We start from the raw sequence: 23,008 nt of genomic DNA, 5'->3' as shown, positions 1-23,008 counted from the left end.
TGAATTGTTTTGCTTTTTACGGCGGCATCATACTAGTTATTTACTTTTATTGCTCATTTTTTTTTTACCGTAATAGGGGCACATGGGCCAATCTAATGAAAACTTCCAAATCATTTATATAAATACGAACAGCATAGGTCAGACAATATTAGCCTCGTTTGAAAACGAAGATTCTCCGTATTGATGACGAAGTTAATGATGTAAACAGAGAAGCAATCTGAATTTTGGAGCTAATTTGTAATGAATACACTGGAATCACTCTAATGAAATCAGCCACAAGATGTTACGAGCAAATGAATGAGTTTGAGGTTCATTTAATCATAGCTGGCTTTTCATTCTCAAAATTGTCATTAAGAAACGAAGTCGATTTACTGCCTTCATCGAAAGCACCCTAGTATCAATCTGTCAAGAAAATTGATGATCAGAATCATATGTCTTATTCGTAAGAAATTAACACCTCTCTGGTATATCTTTCATCAAATTATCAGATTTAATTCAATTAGGTGTTCTTTGCAAATTAACTGATGAGATTACTGCTTGATTCCTAGCTTCTAATTGATGCTATACCATACTCGTGGTCTAATTGATGCTATATCATACTCGTGGGTGAGAATATTTTTAAATTGTTTTCAATTCGAACACATATCGAAGCAATACAAATATATACTGCGAAAGCCTAAAATGTTAATCCATAACATAAAAAGCGGTATTGATGACCTGAGATAATACGTTGGCAGTTCGAAGTTCCGTTTAATTCCTATTATATTTGTGAATCATTGTTTTGTCCCATGGATCTAACTTGTTGTATAACTGTTGCCTTATCTAAAAATAGATTGCGACATGGAATTCAATTTTGTCGGTTTATTTTGGTATGAATGTTTCATTTTGCAACGTCACCAAAACTCTAACTCCCTCAAGCAAATTTGACCATACCTAATGTTGGTTATACATTTTTTTTAATATTTCCGTATGTTCATATGACATTTAATCCGTCTAAATAAAAACTTATAACTTACATTATTAATAGAATCATCTACATGAGTGTATTTAAAAATACAATTTATGTAATTATTACATGAAGTTATTAAAAATATGATTCATTTGCATCCAAAGCACCTTCTTGGCGATAATCATCGGAAGAAAAACAGCGATACGTATCATATGAAAATATATAGTTAGGTCACACTTTTTTGTTAATCGTCCCTGGAAAGTTGGAAAACGAATGTCACATTGAACACTTAAGTACGTTCTATAAAACATTGCTAATAAAGGAAGTCATTGTAAGTTATTAATGAGATAATAAGGATATTTTTTTTTAGAATAAATGGGTCTTTAACTTCAATAATAAATAATATTCTTTTTACTCTAAAGTCATTAAAAATGGGGAATAATAGTCTATGTAACTAGACTATACATTTCTAATAAGAAACTCCATTTTAAGTTTCTAAAACAGACTGTAAACGGGCACTTTTGACGCAGAAATGACTCTTTTATGTTAGTCCTATCATTAAGCAGTTTTTATTATTAAGTGTTGAAAAGACCAGAATGTCTATAAGAGTGTGTTGCATAATAATTTTCCCGTCAAAATAAATGAGGAATCCATATAAACAAGTAATAATCATGGAAAGTGTATAAATGCTATAGCTTTAATGTGTATACTGTTAAACAATTTCCTCTTAACTGCTATGATAAAAAGCCAAAGTGTTTACTAATAGCGTCACAAAGCAAACGCGTCGTCATAGATGTATTATCAATGAAAACTGTCAATCTTTCATATTTCTTATGAAAGACATATTTTTATTGCGTTACATAACTGTCATAATGTGGTAGTTTTTCTTGCTTGTCTAAGTATTGAAATTGTCAATTTATTTAAAAAGTGTATAGAAATTATATTTTTAATAATAATTAGTATAACATAAAATTAATAAATCATTAATATCTGCATAGATCAGTTAGATGTTTTAGTTTTGATTTAAACATTGGAATTAAAATGGAAACTAGTGAAAGTAAAAGATGATAAAGAGACGTAAAATCAAATATTTCAATCATTCATAATTTCTGCTAATGTAATCACTTTTTGTACCTTAATTGACAGAAAATGTTCATCGAATAATACAGCAAAAAGGAAAATATTTACATTTCTAAATCAAAAAACTTTTTTATTTCGTGCGTATGAAGCGTTTTTCTGAATTAACCGTTACCATGGTAAATCTTGTCAAAATCTAAGCAGTGACGAATTCTTAGTTGATAATTCCCTCTGGGACGTATGGTCCACTAACAAAGGTTTCAAATCAGTGGTTCTTATTTGTTTGAGATGATACCATCATTATATATTTGTAAATAGTTATCAAAGGTACCAGGATAGTAAGTCAGTCGTCTTCCAAGTTAAAGTTTGTTTATGTATAAGCAACTCAATTCTCTATGTAACTATTACATGTGGTTTATAAAAATACGATTCATTCACACCTTGTCGCGATAATATATTTAAGAGAAATAATAATACTAATAAAACTTATGAAAATTTCTAAAGCACCCTATATATAAAAAAAATGAAAAATACTCCAAGGCGCTGTACATTCACATGTTATCAAAACAAATCAATGACAAAAACATAAAACATACATTGTTTGAATGGTACTTGTCAAGACACCTGGTAATGTGATGATTTTTCCTTATTATAAACGGCAAGTCATTATTTACAAATTTTTGACAGTGGGTAGAATTCTTCATTGTAATATTTCATTGACCTCTGTTTAAAATTCCGTCTATTAAACATTCTCATCTGCACGTAACTGCAGAAAGTCAAGATCATTACAGTGAATCAACATGTATTCATATATAGTTGAACAAGGGAAATAACTTATAAATATATATACGGACATTGCGTTTTTTAAATATCCCTTAAAAACAGATTTTAGGACAATCAAATATTACTCAGCTCAAGATTGGAATTCGACATTTTTTTTCTAGCTATCCCTAAAGAAGATAATGTTATGTTTTAGAATTGAATATTTGGGATCAGTGGCAAAATTAAATTTCTGTTCAACGAGTTTTCTTTCTTTCAATTTATAACAAAAGAAGTCAGTCACACAAATTTACGTACATTGCGTTGTATATAGATACTTAATGTAGGAAAAGATGAAACTAGCTAATCACTATCAGCAGTGATACATACATTAGGTGGTTGTTTGAATATAATGCTGTGATCTTTGAAATATTCGAAAATTTAGTTCAAAGTGTAATGTCCTTGTATGCAGTAAAATTCGGCAGATTGTTAATTTTGAGATTTAGATTCTAATAATAGAACTTTTCATTTAATTCCACGTTTTAAAACGTTCATTGATTTAAAAAAACATGCGATTTCACTTGCCACATAGCATTGAATATTTTTGTTCTCTTTAAACTGAAACAGCTACGTAAAATATCGTTATATACAATGGTACAGCAGAGTTAGTATTTGGTATATATGGTGTTATTTTTGCAGGTCAATAGCCTCATTTCAACAGAGGCAAAGCTATTACTTAAACCTTCGCCTGTAGAATACATTACGTCTTAAAGTAAATATATCTGGTTATGACATTATGTTTAGTTGCCATCCATATTGTTTTAACTAGAACAATGTATTCATCTTGGACGTGAGACTTTCACAATAGATGGAAAGTATTGTGGACGTTTTGAGAATGTAAATTGATCGTTAAGATCAAATTGAGATACACATAGAGGAATCTCGTTGCTTCATTTTTGTTTCAAACTCGGAGTTTTTTGCTGTATAAATTTTTCACGAGACAAAGTAATGTTTGACGAAAAGATTGTGGGTCCTACAAAAACATGTAACTTTTGTGGTTTCAACTATATAATGTTTTATCTGTTTTCCGGGTAAAAATACTAATTGAAAATTGACCGCAATATACGCAGGAAATCAGTCTTATATATGGAAAGTTATAACGACGCCTGATGTAACGTAATGAATATTCAACTGTTGTATTATCTCAGTAAAAGCGATAAAAAAAATTAAATGTTCGTCCTCAATGGCAAGACAATATAGCTGATATATCTCGCAAGCAGCAATTATTCAATTAATCAAATTTAAAAAATGAAAATTAGGTAGAAAAATCCTTCACTTGTTCATTGTTATGATTGATAGATATTTTTTTTAGAATAAATGGGTCTTTAACTTCAATAATAAATAATATTCTTTTTACTCTAAAGTCATTAAAAATGGGGAATAATAGTCTATGTAACTAGACTATACATTTCTAATAAGAAACTTCATTTTAAGTTTCTAAAACAGACTGTAAACGGGCACTTTTGACGCAGAAATGACTCTTTTATGTTAGTCCTATCATTAAGCAGTTTTTATTATTAAGTGTTGAAAAGACCAGAATGTCTATAAGAGTGTGTTGCATAATAATTTTCCCGTCAAAATAAATGAGGAATCCATATAAACAAGTAATAATCATGGAAAGTGTATAAATGCTATAGCTTTAATGTGTATACTGTTAAACAATTTCCTCTTAACTGCTATGATAAAAAGCCAAAGTGTTTACTAATAGCGTCACAAAGCAAACGCGTCGTCATAGATGTATTATCAATAAAAACTGTCAATCTTTCATATTTCTTATGAAAGACATATTTTTTTTGCGTTACATAACTGTCATAATGTGGTAGTTTTTCTTGCTTGTCTAAGTATTGAAATTGTCATTTTATTTAAAAAGTGTATAGAAATTATATTTTTAATAATAATTAGTATAACATAAAATTAATAAATCATTAATATCTGAATAGATCAGTTAGATGTTTTAGTTTTGATTTAAACATTGGAATTTAAATGGAAACTAGTGAAAGTAAAAGATGATAAAGAGACGTAAAATCAAATATTTCAATCATTCATAATTTCTGCTAATGAAATCACTTTTTGTACCTTAATTGACAGAAAATGTTTATCGAATAATACAGCAAAAAGGAAAATATTTACATTTCTAAATCAAAAAACTTTTTTATTTCGTGCGTATGAAGCGTTTTTCTGAATTAACCGTTACCATGGTAAATCTTGTCAAAATCTAAGCAGTGACGAATTCTTAGTTGATAATTCCCTCTGGGACGTATGGTCCACTAACAAAGGTTTCAAATCAGTGGTTCTTATTTGTTTGAGATGATACCATCATTATATATTTGTAAATAGTTATCAAAGGTACCAGGATAGTAAGTCAGTCGTCTTCCAAGTTAAAGTTTGTTTATGTATAAGCAACTCAATTCTCTAAGTAACTATTACATGTGGTTTATAAAAATACGATTCATTCACACCTTGTCGCGATAATATATTTAAGAGAAATAATAATACTAATAAAACTTATGAAAATTTATAAAGCACCCTATATATAAAAAAATGAAAAATACTCCAAGGCGCTGTACATTCACATGTTATCAAAACAAATCAATGACAAAAACATCAATGGCGAGACAATATAGCTGATATATCTCGCAAGCAGCAATTATTCAATTAATCAAATTTAAAAAATGAAAATTAGGTAGAAAAATCCTTCACTTGTTCATTGTTATGATTGATAGATAATCTAGTGCAGACTTTTAATCAGGTGAAAATGTCACAAAAATGTATTTCTTATTCGTTATCGAAAAGCTCTAAAACTCGGTAGCTTAGAGGAAACAGAGCACTTCGTTTGTACAAGATAAAATTTTAAATGGAAAAGGGGAATATGTAAAAGAGACAACAATTCGGCCAAAGAGCAGATAACAGCCGAAGTCCACCAATTAGTATAGTTAAGCATAAACGGTATATAAAGCAACGTGAAGTAACCAACAATCAAAATTAAGATATATTGATAATATCAAAATAAGATTACAGGAATCCTCTTTCCTTCCCCATAAAAATGGATAGAAAAGCAGACAACACTTTCTACCAACTTTAGAATCCTACTTGAAAAATTATATAACGTTGACGCGTCTATAACTAGTTGGTGCAGAGAGTTGTAAGTGAAGAACAACTCCAAACATTTTCGGCTTTACGAAATGTAGCTCTTATACTAAAATTTCCTAGAAAATTATCCTATATGAAATGAAAATAAACAGTTGATATTACAATGCAATGCTATCCTATAAACTATTATATCAGTGGTATTCGTCCAGGAAAAATTATGTAATAAAAAGTGGTACCAAAATTTGTAGATAGTTGAAAATACCGAAAACAAACATTCTATCAGTAATTTTCCGTCCTATGAAATTTAAAGAAAGACCATCAGCTTGATCTTTCAATTTTAAATATAGTTCAAAAGGAATCAAAACACTGGTTCAAATAAAGGCAACAGTAGTAAACCGCTGTTTAAAACTCATAAATCGATAGAAAAAAACAAATCCGGGTTACAAACTAAAATTGAGGGAAACGCATAGACACGAACTAATCATTAGACAAAATCAGATGAGAATAAAACCTGATCCTTATGATACAGCAATCAATATTGTAATAACAAAAGTAGTAATCTATTTTCCTTGAAAATGTGTAAAAAAAGAAGACAATAATAATGTATTTAACCGATGCTCAAGACTCGTACATTCGTTTGGAATGTTCCGTCCAAGAGAAAAAAAAGGTTGTCTGAGGATCTCAAAACGAATACAATCCGTGTGGGTCGTATCAACTTTAAAGCATGGACGTTTGAATATAATGGTTTATTATTGTAGGCCAACCGATAAAATTATTGATTAATGTTCCTCGAGAAAGCGATGATACATTCGTAATTCTGTTCTTAAAATTAGACAGAAATCAACCGTTTAATCGAGTCACAAAGAACACCAGTTGGTCATTTATTCGGTTTGCATGAACTCAATTAGATGTCGGTTTGCACTTGCTGTGCATTGTAGTGACAACGATTGTTGTAAAATTAACTCTGGATAAATGACTCGTTTAAAACAATCACATTTAATTCAAATGGGCCACAAAGAAGTATTTTTTCTCAAATTGAAAATTCTTTTGTTGTGTTGTAAACAAGTGCGTTAACAGAGTTTTACCGTAACAAATATTATAAAAGCAACTATGTACACGATTTTGGCGTCAAAGCATTATTCTTCAACTGCAAGATGTATAAACTCAGACAGAACAATTGTATTATCTGCCTTTTGATGAAGTGCAAATACAAAATGTAAAGCAATAAGCGAAAACTTAACGGAACAAAGTTAAAAAAAGAATTAAACGTATATAAATAAATTAAACTTTGGATACACAGCTGATAGAAAAAAATCAGATTATCGTAAAATGTATGTCATTCGATCGTTAATGCTCTTATTTACTTCTCTAAATGAGCAAGTAACTTCATAAACATTATACTAATAGGTCCAAAATTTTACAACTTCCCCTGATTCAAATGACCTTGAGGGAATTCGCTTCAGTGTATCTTTATTTTACTGTATAAGTGATTTACTTTTGGAATAATGAACCTAAATAAATCTTTAAGAAGACATTATTTGAAGTATCTGTGGCGATGAAGATTGATTTTTATGCATTTATCAATTTCCTGTAACGGACATAGTGGTACAACTTATTTTGTAAAGTTAATGATAGGCACAATAGATCTTACCAATGTCACGATTTTATGTTCTCTGTTTTGACTTCGGTAAACATATTGGTTGACAGTGGGGCTCACCTTTTATTCTATCAATGATACTTATGATCTTACCGAATGTCCAAATGATAAAAGATCATGCAAATATAACATTTACAATTGCTAAAGTCTAAGAACTAGGAACTTTCAAATAAATGGTTCAAATTTTGTTTTTTCCATATTCATAAGATGCGATGTCAAATACATAGCCTTGAATTTTTTTTTTTTTTTTTTTTTAAAGTTTTATCAACTAGATGTTTTTCGTTTTAAGACGTTTAAAAGAAAAACATATAAAGAAATATATCAAACAATTGGATGTTTGAAATCCCTTAAATGAGTGGTTTTTAAATTGGTTAAATATGTCAATCGTAAAAAGCAATTAATTGTTCTGTTAGAGCCGAGTACACTGCATAGAGATTTCAAAATAAATAGATACATTCATTTGGATGCTAGCATAGGTTTGATAGAATATTTGTCAAAAACAATCAAATTAGTTTTAAAGCAGTAAATTGATGTCATCCGCCACATTAATGTCGTTGTTAATACTGGTTACAAACTAAAACTGAAGGAAACACATTAAATATAAGAAGAGACCTACGAAACTACAGAAACACAACATTAGAATGTAAAACACACAGAAAGGAACAATACTATAACAATGGCCATTTTCCTGACTTGGTACAGGACATTTTAAGAAAACAATGGTGGGTTGAACCTGGTTTTTGTGGCATGCCAAACCTCCCGCTTTTATGGCAATGTTAAATATAACATTTACATGACAACATAACATGACAGGACTACAATACAATTGAATGGGAAAACATATAGAACAGAGAAACACACGAATAATAGATAAAAAAGGGTATCACGTTTAAAATTTAATACGTCAGACGCGAGTTTCGTTACGTATTATCATGGTATCTTTGACAACTATATTCGCCCACAGAAGATTAACCAGTGACGCTCAGATGAACAAAGTTCGAAAGGCAAAACAAGTACAAAGTTGAAAAGCATTGAGGACCAAAACATCCAAAAAATTGAGATTAATACAGCTAGGGTTTTCTGCCTGGGATAAGAACATCCTTATTATTAAGAATAATTCATACTTTTGCAAACAGTAAATTTTTATAAATGACTATATAATAGATATACATGACTATATAATAGATATACATGATAAAACGACTAACTACAGAATAAAAACGAATACATAAAACAACCTAAACTAGCATATAAAAATTCACAGCCGAGTTAGCCAAAGCGATTAACGCACAAAGTGACGTCACATTGGAATTTCTAAAGATTTCCCCAAAAAAGGATAGAATTAGGATAGAATTCAAGATTAGGTTTGTAATACTGATACCATTTTTTAATAACAATGAAAATAAAATACTAATTATCATCAAAGTGTGGTAGTAATAAGATAATTAATTGTTTTGTCTAGCTATGTCGGTGTTTCTTCTAAATCAAACTGTAAACCAAATATATCGTATAAATTAAGTTGACCCAAACTAAAATCTAATAAATGAACTTGGTGATTAATTATCTTTACCATAACACACGAATACAATAGAGAAGAAAAAGATTCACAACTACAAACGTTAAGACATTTGACAAAATTCGAAAAGATCCGGTAGAAAAGTACCGTGACACGTCTTATAGCAATGTGAATTCCCACTCAGCAAAACAGTCACAATCGGGAATAAGTCACGTTCGGTAATTAAAAGATCTGATGACGTAATGACGAACCACAATCTAACACGTTGTAAAAATGTCCTTAGTTAGTTTGAACAAAGACGCATCGTAGGGATCAACCAATTTATGATGATGTCCGTAAAGTTTACGGAGCGTCATTTTTTAAAATCTGTCCTCCTCATATATTTGTTGGAGCAGTTTCTGCTTAGGGAGCACACTCATGTATATGAAGTCCGTATAGTGTGAACATGCACGAGCATAACATATCAATTGAGATATGTACCATACGAAGAAGCAGAGGGTATGTTACTGTTGAGAAATGGGAAATTGATAATTGGAAAGTTGAAATCATCCCGTTTATAGTGTGATGGAACTCAGAAATATTATAAAGTATAGCAGGAAAAAAAAACATATTGTGACCCAATTATTATTTTCATTTTCGACGAATGTTAATAAGAGCTATCTCCTCATATTTTGTTTCAGTTTGTTTTGATCTCATGTGTCTTCTATTCACATTAAGATGCTTTTTTCTCTGTATAATCAAGGCATAATGTGTAACTGTCAAAATATATAGTCTGACAACAAGGTTGATGACCTATCATATTTTTGAACACATAACACTGTATGTCACATTCCGATAAAGTACTAAAAAGTCAACCATTTTTTGTTAATCCTCTTGTACCAACATAAATCATTTTATTCTACTGCTTTTCTCTTTTACCTTGGACGTTCCTAGTTTAAGGATGAGGGCGAATGTTTGTATATATTGATTTATGAATGCAAGTTTAAAATACATGTTTAAATATGAATTCGTTGACGTTTTAATTTATCATATCAAAGTTCCTAGACACTGTATATAAGTTTATGTAATAGAAATACTATATCCGTTACAATACAAGTAGATTCATTCGATATAATTTAATATTATGGGGAAATATGATTTCATGAATTATTTATTATCGACGAGTTAAATTTCTTAAAAGTAAATCAGCTATACAATAAGACAAAATTACATGCATTAGCGCTAATGTAAGTCTTCAATATTCAAATGGTTTAATTTGATTTGTTTTAAAGACTTATCCACTTCTGAAACAGTAAAAGTAAAAACAAATTGTATAGTAATTTCGTCAGCAATGAATTATTTGAACCGCAATATTTTATTCCTTTCTTATGTCTAATAAAATTAAAGTAAACCTGTTCTATTTTGCTTAAAGACTAATCTAAAGCGAGAGTTTATTGCTTGTTGTTTTGTGTTTTTTGTTGTCGGTCGATGGTTTGCATGTTCTAAATGAATTCATGTGTTTTTTGTAGTCGATGGTTTGCATGTTCTAAATGAATTCATGTGTTTTTTTGTAGTCGATGGTTTGCATGTTCTTAATGAAATCATGTGTTTTTTTGTAGTCGATGGTTTGCATGTTCTTAATGAATTCATGTGTTTTTTTGTAGTCGATGGTTTGCATGTTCTTAATGAAATCATGTGTTTTTTGTAGTCGATGGTTTGCATGTTCTCTTAATGGATTCATGTGTTTTTTGTAGTCGATGGTTTGCATGTTCTTAATGAATTCATGTGTTTTTTTGTAGTCGATGGTTTGCATGTTCTTAATGAAATCATGTGTTTTTTTGTAGTTGATGGTTTGCATGTTCTTAATGGATTCATGTGTTTTTTGTAGTCGATGGTTTGCATGTTCTTAATGAATTCATGTGTTTTTTGTAGTCGATGGTTTGCATGTTCTTAATGAATTCATGTGTTTTTTTGTAGTCGATGGTTTGCATGTTCTTAATGAATTCATGTGTTTTTTGTAGTCGATGGTTTGCATGTTCTCTTAATGAATTCATGTGTTTAGAACATCGGTAAACTAATGTTGCGTCTACATTAAAAGTAAGGAGTGTCTTATTCTATATAAATTTCATTTTAAAGAAAACAATCGTTCGTGATTATTACAAAAATGCTTTAAAAATGGAAATTGATCCGTCTTAATATCAATATCTAAGGAGGTCAGAAATATATAAAACCGACATTTAACGGTAGTAACATTGATACAAATAAATTTCTAACTTGTTACAAGTATTTTCAATCGGCAATGACAGTTAAAACCTATATTTAGTGCAAATTTCTAGACTTCCGACCTACTACACTCAGATCTGCGAAAAGGTGTATCATGAAGTCTTGTTGAAACAATGTAAAAATAAAACCGTCATACAAATTAACTCTTAAAACAGTGCAATAAAGCGAGAGTTAAATTGCAAAGTCTCCAATTCAGCTTACTAGATTTGAGTCAAAGTGTTGAATAATTTTCTACCCTGATCAGCATATATGTTTCAAAAAGTTTCAAACAGCTCTAACAAATGTGATAAAAAGCACTAAGTGGAACAATTTAATGATACAGCAATGAAACAAATTCGTTTTCGTAGACGTTTGTGTAATCAAATTCATCTGAATAACAAGACAAATGTTATACATGTCAACATGCTGTCCCCTGGAAGAATTGAATTATGTACATTGTGTTCCCCAGTCAATTGTAATAAAAGTGGGGGTTGTAGAGCACCTACTCAATAAAATATAATCTGTCTTTGGAGGTTTATGGATGTGACTTCAGAGTGGAAATTTGGTCTTGTGGTAGCAATAAAGCATTCCCTTGCGAGTAATACTTCAGTTCTACGTCTAGAGTAAATTAGGAAATAATCTGCTGGTGTCAGACTGGCAGTCTTAATCAACAGATTTAATTGTGAATCATTTTCCCTTCCTCCAATGGTCATTTTTCCGTTCGCTTAATTCTTTCGAAATTATATGCAATCCTTTGTATTCTATGGAGAGTGACAGAACTAATAGTATTTTCTTTGTTGTTCTTTGCTTGATAAAAAAATCAAGAGGAAAACATTAAAGCTACTTCTGAATGGTTGTTTAGTTAAACTTCAAAGTATTTTATTTTGGATGCAAGCTAAACGAAGATGATCAATTAAAAATTGATAAGCATTGAACTGCTATGTGCATAATAATAATAAGGTGTTGTACAAAAATTGATTACAAATTATACATATTAGTAAAATTACAATTCAAGGACATAAACACATTTAGATTGCTCTGAGTGATATTAGTAAATCACAAGTGCATTCCATAGATTTCGTTTCCAATTGTTACTTTTTGGAAATATAATTGTTTTTTCGTTGGTATCAATGGCAATAATTTGTTAATGATAGATTTTTCAGCATTTTTAAGAAATGAATATTTTCTTTTGATATAACAATAAACGCGCCTGTGGTAAATTTATTATGATTGTTTTAAATTTTTTTCTTAACAAGAGTTGATTTATTTTCAGCTATGCTCAACTCTCATGAGTTGTTAAACCTATTTCCCCAAAGTTAAACATTGTTTGTTCGGACTTCAAATGCATGAAATAAAGAAATATTGTTTTCATTTTTTTCTCTGTCTTGGTGAACATTTTTTTTGGTTTTATTTCACATAGAAGTCCTTATACTGCATTAGGTATGATAGGTCAGGAATCGAGACAACTGGTCACATTAGTCGTTTTCAAGCTATTTGTTCGCTTCAGAATGAAAGCATATACAGGTGACACGTGTGAGTGTTTTGTATATTATTGAAGAAAATCTCCATTGACAAGATGGAAAAGCGACCTTTTAAAAATCACAATAGACCTAACGAATAACCATTGAAAAGTAGCACCAACCAACAATTATTCATATCAATTTCTGTATAGTGTTGTACGAGAAGTATCTCTTTGGATTTATGCGGAAAGTAGATGAAAAGCCAAAACATTCAGATTATAAACAAGTTTCTTCTTAGTTAAGAATGAAAAAAAAATGAAAATGTTGATGCCATAGTACAGCATTGGCACCTCGCGTTAATATCAATAGTTTACAAAATATTGTGATATAACTACTAATAATATCGGGAAAAAATAGTTTAAACAACAGCTCATTCAATAAGGTGAATATCAACAATTTGGGTCAATATGAGTTTGGCTAAATAACGTGTTGTACAAAAAAGTGTTGCGTTTACCTGAATATAGATAGGAATAACTCAAAATGAAAAACAAAATCGTAAAAAGTAAGCTATTTAGATAAAATATGTTTTTATCTGTTTGCATGCATTTATGGTCATCTTTGGTGTTTTAGCCAAACACTAGATACTTTAAGGATATCCTTTTGATTTTGCCATCTGATTAGAGACTTTCCGTTTTGAATTTTCCTCGGAGTTTAGTATTTTTGTTATTTTATTTTTTAAACACCTGCCACAATTCCTTACTTTCTAAATGGATGCAATTATAAGTACACGTCTGTGTTGCTGCTATTTTAGATTTGTGCGGGTTTATGGTTCCAATGACTTATCCGATTATTGTTTACATTTTTGCAACTTTCCAGAAATCATTTATTCATCATCAATATCTTGAATTCATTACAAAAATTTTAATCACCGCGTAATAAAGTTCTTGAGTTGGAATCGCTTTGTGTATTTACCTCCACCAGGAACGCTAAAACACCAATATTTGGATGACAAGGATGTATAAGAACGGAAACAATTGGAGAGCTTTATGACATAAAGGCACTGAAAAGCCAAATTCGTCCACGGTGAACTGTATCCGAGAGAGTTGAAACCTTTTTTTCTTTGTAATTTCAAAATTTATAAACGGAATTTATTTGAGAGAGGATTGTTATAAATCATATTAGTAACGAATTAATTACTACTGAGTTGATGATACCCTCAAATGGCTTTAGTGGTAAACATTTTAAAAAAAAAATCCTTATTCAGATACTGTCCGGATTTGATTATACCTGCAGTATTTCTTTTAAATATGTCGGCGTCTCGAGTGTCAAGAAAGATACATTCGAAAAGTGCATCTAGTGCATTACAGTTGATACCTATTGTGTTATATTTCATCAAAAGGACGTAATAATTGGATGAAAGCAATTATTTAAAAAAGATCAAATATCAATATTTGAAAGGTTTTCACAAAATTAAAGTCAAATGAAATTTCAAATCATGTATATATTATGCATATGTTTTATAACTAAATGGCAGATTTTATTATAAAATTTATGTACAGATACTTTTTCCTGAAAAAAATTCTATAAATTGTGCAAATTTTTACTTTTTTTAACTGTTTGCTTCCATTAAACGATTCGCCGATATGTTTTACGTATGCAGTGAACTCAGAGTGACATTTCTCGTAAAAATCCGGTGATCGCAATACGCATGGATTTGTCATTGAAATAAACTATTATCTTAGTGTACATCTTATACACGTGCTCAATGTACATGCTTCTTTGTTGATTGTTTACTAAGGTGATAACTACGGCTTCAAAACACGACAATTAATTAGCCGCCATATTTTCACATTATAACACACCGACATACATTTTTTTCTCATGATTACAATATAACAATGCGTAAAAATGATAAAATCGTGCACAGAGACTTAACTGATGATATATACATGCAATGCTTCAAGAATTCGATAAAAAAAAATTACCAGTCACTCGTTTCATATGACTTTAATTGTCCTTGCATGACTGTCCGAACTATATCATATGAGTACTTCAATATGTCAATTTCAATTTATGAAATAGATATTGCTTCGGAGTAATCTTTGAATTATGATCCATATTAAAGTGAGAGAGAACTGTATTTCTATCATATATACAAGAATTTTAAAATATCAAATTATCTAGTATGATTTAAACTAAAATTTCTGAATTGTATTGACCTATCTTTTTAAGAAGCATTAAATTAACAGATAAATATGTTCATAGTGTGTTAATTTACGTTTTTTTATTGAGTTTAGCCTTCCAATTGATATTTTATCGTGTGGTTTTCTATGTTGGTGTATGCTATTGTTCCAGAAAAAGGGAGAAGGTTTGGTACCATTAAAACGTTTAATCCCGCTGCAAATGGTAGCAACTGTCCTAAGTCAGGAATCAGGATATATAGTAGTTGTCGTTTGTTTATGTAATTTTTTGTTTCTCGTTTTTTATATATATTAGACCGTTTGTTTTCCCGTTTGAATGGTTTTACACTAGTAATTTTGGGGCCCTTTATAGCTTTTTTGTTCGGTGTGAGCCAAGGCTCCGTGTTGAAGGCCGTACATTGACCTATAATGGTTTACTTTTATAGATTGTTATTTGGATGGAGAGTTGTCTCATTGGCACTCACACCACATCTTTCTATATCTATTATAAATACGTAATAATAATTTATACATGAGAAAAGAATGCTGTAAAAAAACAGCCAAACACGTCACATGCCCATACAGAGTTGTAACCTTAGTGCAAACTACGGGCAGATAATAAAACCAACAATTCATACAATCAAAGTTCGAATTTCAATGCTTCCTTTAAAATGATAGAGTGCATGCACGCACCCACATTGTTGAAAACTATCAATTTCAATATTATAATCGATTTTGATGGTTTTTACTATGTATTTCTTGAACATCGCTTAATGAAAAAAGTCATTTAAAAAGAAATGCAGAAGTGCTTGATACGATTTTCTCTATTTATAATAAAAAAAAAACATGGCTGTTATTTCTTTCCAAACTGACCATTCTTGAATAATTCACTAACTGGAGTGACTTGAAATGGTTTAATAAAAAAAAATATATATCAAAAGTGATAAAGAAAAAAAGTCTTAGCATAAATAGATTAAGAAATGTGCCTTTCATTTAAAAATTACGATATGATGAGAGAAATATTTCGCAAAAACGGCCGATTTAATTTTAGTTCTTTTTTGATGGTAAGTTAAACCCTCAGCGCTTACACATGGAGATGTCCAATTTATAACAGAACAGTAGGTTTTCACAAATTGGCCATACAATAATGTGCAATTTCAATATACGAGCATAGAAAACATTGTATTTCCAACATTTGTTGAAATTTTGATGATAAAATTAAATTGTAATGTCCACTTCCTTTCAGCTCTTTATGAAAATTTTAAGTTTGTAGATCTTCTGTGTTTAATTTGTTTTAAGGCTATTGGTATATATCAATTTATATTTTATCCTTGATTATTCAATAATTCACAAAACATATTTCCAAACTGAATAATATAAAGATGTGAAGTAAACCTACCTTATACCTCCCGTCTGTTTACTGCCTTGATTTTAAGTGAACGTAACTACAGCTAGCGATAATTTATATAGTATCCTTAATTATGCGGTAACGTAATAAACAGCTAATTAATCGTTCTATTGCGAACACTGTGAATAAAGTAAGTACCGTTACTAATATTTGAACATTAAAAATTTTACTATTAATCTAACATGAAAAATGTTTCTGATTTTCCAGAACCAATTCTTCTCTAATGACATAAAATAAACTTAATGTTTTGCTGTTGACGACTTTAGGTTGTTCCGTTGTATATATATCATATGCTTAACGATGAAATAGATTACGCTATCGTCACCCAACGGTATTTGTACTGTATTTCTTTGCTATAATTAATTGCCAATAGGATGGCCAATAGTTTTTGATTCTTCATTCATTATAGTTGTGAGCGACATGTTTATTGTTCAGTTGACTTGTGGATTTATCTGTACAATTGATCATGCTGGCATAAACCACTTCCTCAAAAGTAGTAATGTGCGGTGAGCATACAAAGTCTGCTATTGACTTTGTTATAACAGGCTAGCGTCAAACTTTGATATGATGATAAAATGTGTTTTATGGGTTATTTTCTGGGGTTGCAACAGTGTTATGAATTCTTTTACAGTTTTGTTAGATATTGTGAGGTTTGTTCCGTATATATATTGCTATAATATGTATTCAAAGTCAATAGTTAGAAGGCGTATATCGTTTTTGTGTAAAACAAACAAACACTTTGGTTTTAACAACAAATGATAAAAGTTGTCAATTGTCACTGATAAAAAGTACGCTATGTTTAAAATGAGTCAGGGATAACACAAAGTAAAAGTTGATAACTCTTGCGCTATAAGTAACATTCAACGTGCTACTTCTACTAAAATACGTTGATGATTCATGTCAAGTTATCATATATCAAACAATCGAAACTTGACCGAATGTGATGACAAACCTTAAAAACTAGTTAATTACAGAAGAATGTTTTAGAGCGGCGATGATGAGTCTAGTGAAGATAAAATGCATAAGCATACGCGTGGTATCTCTGATAATTCAATAAATTACATTAACCTTATTTCTCACAACTTTTTTGAATTTTCGGTATTGGATGTTGTTCGTAATCATTTTTATTTAGGCTTTTCAACTATTTTGATTGAACCACCACCCTGATAAGTCAAATGAAGACGAAATGCGCAAGTGGTGTACCAAATCGTAAGCCTGGTAACTTTGATGAGTTTTTACAACAACTGGGTTGATACAATAGCCGATAAAAGTTTCGTTCCCGAGGGTATCACAAGATCAGTAATCAACACTGGACAGGAAATATATTTTTTTTTTTTTTTTGCTATGCATTTACTGGTAATCACCTTTTAATATTCGAAACACTTATTTCTACCTCCGGGTAAAGATTGCGGTGCCGTATTTTCTGAGTTTGCGATTCCCAATGCTTCTTTGAATTCGTCATTACCTCCGCCTTCGAACAGTTTTGATTCGAGCGACATTGATAAGTATCTTGTAGACTAAGCGATCGTTTTATGTACCAAACTGAAAGACTTGTATCTTTGATGAAGTGTTTGAACCACTTGGTTGGTGCCTCCGTTGGTAAACGTTTCGCATGAGAGGCTATTACTAGTATAGTAGTTAGCTCTTTGTTTTAACATACAATTGTATCGTTGATTTTTTTTGTAAATATACTGTTCATGACCCTCACCCAACCCCCACCCTCGCCTTGATTGCTTAAGACGTATTTGGCAGAAGATTTCACGATATTCTGGTAAAAGTGCTCTTCAACTTCGTTTTGATTTGGTATTCAGACAGTTTGATTTGAGCTCCGCTGATGAGTCTTATTTAGTATATAGGATGTGTTTTACGTTTATAATCAATTATATAAAACAAGTTTGATATGGTGGAAAGAAATCGCCAAAAATTACTATAAACTGGACTGTATATTGCATTTAGTTAAAAAAAAAAAACAAAAAAAAAAAAACAAAAAAAAAAAAAAAAATATTAATTCACTCTTTAAAAGTTCATTAGCTGTGAAGATCTTGTACCCCGATTTAATTCAAATTCTCATGTTTGATTTATAACATACTAAAACGTATATCCAAATTACAATAATTCTGAAATTGACAGTTTACAATGCATGTACTCGATAATACATATCAGATTTTTGTGTGTATTTTAGTCTTAACTCCAAATAATTAACTATCGAGATCACTTCCTAAAACTGCCGATGGTCACAAAACCCGATATAAAAATAAACATAAACATGATTACGGAGTCAATGAGGTGAGAGTGAATAATTCATCAGACATGTTTCCTTCCTTATTTTCACAATATTGAACCTAAGTGGCTGCTAAAAAAGCGAATCACTACTTCATTATTCCACTTTTACTGTCCCAAACAAAATCATATTCTATTTTTGTTTCATATCTCGTAGCTAATGCCAATTTAAAATGAGAACACGATTTCAGTTGTTGATCGCGTAAAGTTATCATGATAATATAGTGCATTTGTATTACATTGATATCAAACGATATAACGTACAGAGCGTCAGTGGCTGTTCAGTATTTAATTCTCCTTAGACTCATGTCGAAATCATATTTTATTTCTTTTTTAATCCAATTTCAAGCATATCTCAACTGCATAACGTCTGATGAAGTGTATTCCAGGAACTTTAACAGGAATGCCGACAGTGTCAAAATAAATGCATGCATGACATAAGACCAATGACATGAATACAAGAGTTATTTCATTATGAGAGTTAACGTTCAGTTTGTGCTGAAAACCTGTTTTCATGTTAACTTTTCTATAGCTAAATTTAATTAAGATAGGGAAAAATACAATTTTCATTCCACTTAAGCTAAATAAATTCTTGCTTCCAAATGTTGTTAATGTTTTCAGTCATATGATTAAATAAAGGCAATTGCATTAATGTTTAAACTTATGCTGTTCAAATCTGAACTTTTTCATCAGATCACGCTAAAAACAATGTGTCATATTACATATGTGAATGAAAATAGCTTAATTATTAATAAATGATTATGTAAAGTAGTCATGATGTTTTAAGATGAAAACCGTGTGAAAATTGATTTCTTGTTCTGCAAACTTATACATATATCAAAGGAAATGGCTGTCGACGTACACATATTAACAATTTGTTGATTCTATTTTTTAATGAAATGTTTTAGAAATTAAACATAATTAGCAATGCATATGGTGTGTTTTAGTTTCAAAGAATTGAATAACATTTTTTCTTCAAATGAATGTATTAAGACCCGAGAAAAGTAAAGAAGAAGAAAAAACACTCTCTTGATCTGTAATGACTTTATATGCATTAGGAAAATTGATGCAGCCTTGATAAAAAAAATCTGAATTTATTTTCTGCTTTTTTAGTATAAACAAGATTAAAGTATTTGAACCGTATTTGAAATATGAGCTGTATGAGCTTCAATAATTTTGATCAATTGTGATTTTAAGTAAATTCTAGTGTTAGCTGAACATTATTTGCATTTCAACTGAACTAAATGCCATACTTATGATGTTTCAGACAAAAGAGATTATTTGGTGTATAAACAAGGATACTTAAAGATACATGTATAACAAGATGGAACTATAACTGCTATGTGATATGGGTAATTTTGTTGCGATGTCAAACAAACACGGTCACACACATTTCTGTCTGTTTTATTCAAATGTTTTGTTGGAACTGATATTTTTGGTATTTTAATTTTAATAAAACCGATTCTGTTTCCATCAGGCAAGTGTACTTCATAGACTTGTTTGTTATAGGTTGACTAATTCATTTTATTCCTCCGATGTTTTATTTATAAAAGAAGATGGGGTATGATTGCCAATGAGACAACTGTCCACAAGAGACCAAAATGACACAGACATTAACAACTATAGGTCACCGCATGGCCTTCAACAATGAGCAAAGCCCATACCGCATAGTCAGCTATAAAAGGCCCCGATATGACAATGTAAAACAATTCAAACGAGAAAACTTATTTATATAAAAGAATGGACAAAAAAAAATATGTCACACATAAACTAACGACAACCACTGAATTACTGGTCCCTGACTCGGAACAGGCACATACATAAATAATGTGGCGGGGTTAAACATGTTAGCGGGATCCCAACCCTTCCGTCACCTGGGACAGTGGTATAACAGTACAACATAAAAACGAACTATAAAAATCAGTTGAAATAGGCTTAACTCATCAGATGGACAAAAATACAAGTAGACGTGGCCGGATACTTATACATCCCGCCAACAAAAAAACAGTAGGAACAGATCTGAGAGTACTCGCAGTTATCTGATAGCAAGTTCAAAGCCACTAACAACTAATAAAAAAAATCATGGATCTAAGACTAAACTATCAATCCGTACACACCCAACATCCAATGGATGAAGTGTAAAGACGTCATAAACAGCCAGAGAAAAACACGACCTTGTGCAATGCCAAGTTACAGGTATCGACAGATTGTAGATCCATGAATGTGTATATGTATATAACATACTAGTAATATTTAGTTTGCTTTTAATTTACTGATAACAAAATCAAGATTTATACCAATAAAAACAATATTCAATGATCTTATTACAGTGTTGAATTGGTAACCTTTAAGAATAAGTTTACTTAAAGGAGCGATAAGTTTACAAGGATCATTTCTAAATTTCCGGTCACGGTTAACAACATTTCCGTAAAAATGAGTTATGTTTCTTTACACAGTAAATACCTCAGGAGATGTGTGAATCCTAACATATTTCTAAACCGTGCAAACAAAATTTCGTTCTGTAATATTAGTTACATGATGGGACGAAGTCTGCATGAATTATTTTTTTGTAACTTAAATATTTGTTTTAAAAAAGAAACGGAAATACCGTAACGTTTCCGAATTTGGTTCTGTTGTTAGAGATTTTAGTTGTTACGTTATTTAATTTATGACGTCATATGGAATGTTAACAAAGAAACGCTATCATCAGGTAACGTTTTTCATATCAAGGAATTATTAAAAATGAAATTGGTATTGTGTTCCTTCCTATTTTATATTAGACTGATAAATATATATTTTACACAAAGTTTCCCGATTTTTTTTTTTATTTTTTTATTATTAATATTTCTACTGTTACTGGGGACTTCGTCCCCATATTAAACGACCTTTCTTTCCTTCCTATGATATTACAGGGTGTATTAATAAACTATAATTCAGTTTAATTGCGCGAAAATACACTCACACAATTTTTTTTGTATTATATGTGGTGTTTCAAAACTTGTTAATCCTTTATCGTTTTTCGTCTTAAATTATTAGACTGGTACCTGAATGTTGTTATACGAAGTTGTATATGAATAAAACGAACATCATAACAAAATGATGTTTGTCGATGACCTTGTTTCAAATGTTGTATAACACAAATGCTATCAAACTTTTGAAAACAAATTGTCAGAACTAAGAGGATCAATTTGACGTCATAATGACATCATTTTAATGTTATGTTTCTATGATGAGTTTATCTATTAGCATCTTTAGAAGCTTGTTAATTTTGTATTTCCAGATATTTTCATAATTCTTTCCAAGAATGTTAGGTATATTACTCAACTTAAATTTAAATCAAAATGTCATAGAATTTCAGAGTAAGTACTGGTTCTGATACATATTTCTTTAGAATGAATCTCGAAAGTGTTCATATTTTCTTAATTGGTCAGACTATTATACGATCATCACCAGTATTATCTAACCAATACATCTTTTTGGCATAATGTTGGGGTATTTTTCGACGGAGTTCTTATTGACATGTTTTATAATAAACAGTTAAATGTTGCATTCTTTTATTAAATGACCATCAACTATAATTTGCGTGTCTTTTATACACTTCATTGTAATCTGATATTCATGCTTGATCTTAATCTTTTGGTCACAGTTTTTGAACAAATTTCCTAAGAAACATGTAGGTGGACGTGAACTTACGAAAAAACATTTCAACGTTTCATTACAACATCTTTTGCACTTCTAGATGCACAATAGTCAACGTCTTTAATTGGGCTCAAAAGTGTATTCATTTGAGAACAGTTAAGTTGATAATTTTTCCTTACACCTACCAAAATGATAGACGTAAAATCAATCATCCATTCAATTATCTATGTCAGTTTTCTGATTGAGTTATTACAGAAAATTGTCAATGACATAATTAGTTATATAACTTGATTGTTTGACAAATACTTATGCTCGATTTTTTTCTCTTCTTCTTTTTTTTTAATATTTAGCAAAATGTTCATACAAGTGATGAGCAACATTTTTTTAAGTGCATTTTCTAAATATTGATTTCTTTAATTACACTTTCTAAGACAAGTAACTCTGTTTTGATTTTCTGGATTAAATCCCTTTTTGCTTTGTGCTAATCTATATTGAGTTGCTATTTTTTTTAATAATCATTTTTAACCGAGGTGGTTAGGACAGCACATATACGATGTCGTCATTTATTCTTTATATTGTTTAGCTGGATTGCCGTTTGTTTTTGTTGCACTTCAGTGTTTCTGTTGTTTCGTTGTTTTGCTCTAACAGTTGATGTGTTTTCTTCGGTTTATGTTTGTAGCCCGTGTTTGTTT

The 23,008-nt window shown here is 30.4% G+C and overlaps 1 protein-coding gene across 1 annotated transcript in view; it reads right to left on the bottom strand.

Moving 5' to 3' along the window:
- The window catches only part of LOC143067418 (uncharacterized), a 30,900-nt gene extending 14,219 nt beyond the window's left edge, over positions 1-16,681 (bottom strand). The window contains exon 1 of the mRNA XM_076240674.1: positions 16,389-16,681. The gene's annotated coding sequence lies outside the window, so the exon portion shown is untranslated. The remainder of the gene's footprint in view (positions 1-16,388) is intronic.
- Between the last annotated feature and the right edge of the window lie 6,327 nt (positions 16,682-23,008).

Source organism: Mytilus galloprovincialis, chromosome 3 (genome assembly GCF_965363235.1).
Source record: "Mytilus galloprovincialis chromosome 3, xbMytGall1.hap1.1, whole genome shotgun sequence".
NCBI lineage: Eukaryota > Metazoa > Mollusca > Bivalvia > Mytilida > Mytilidae > Mytilus > Mytilus galloprovincialis.
Note: the sequence above shows the minus strand (reverse complement) of the source record. Positions and strands in the feature narration are given on the sequence as shown.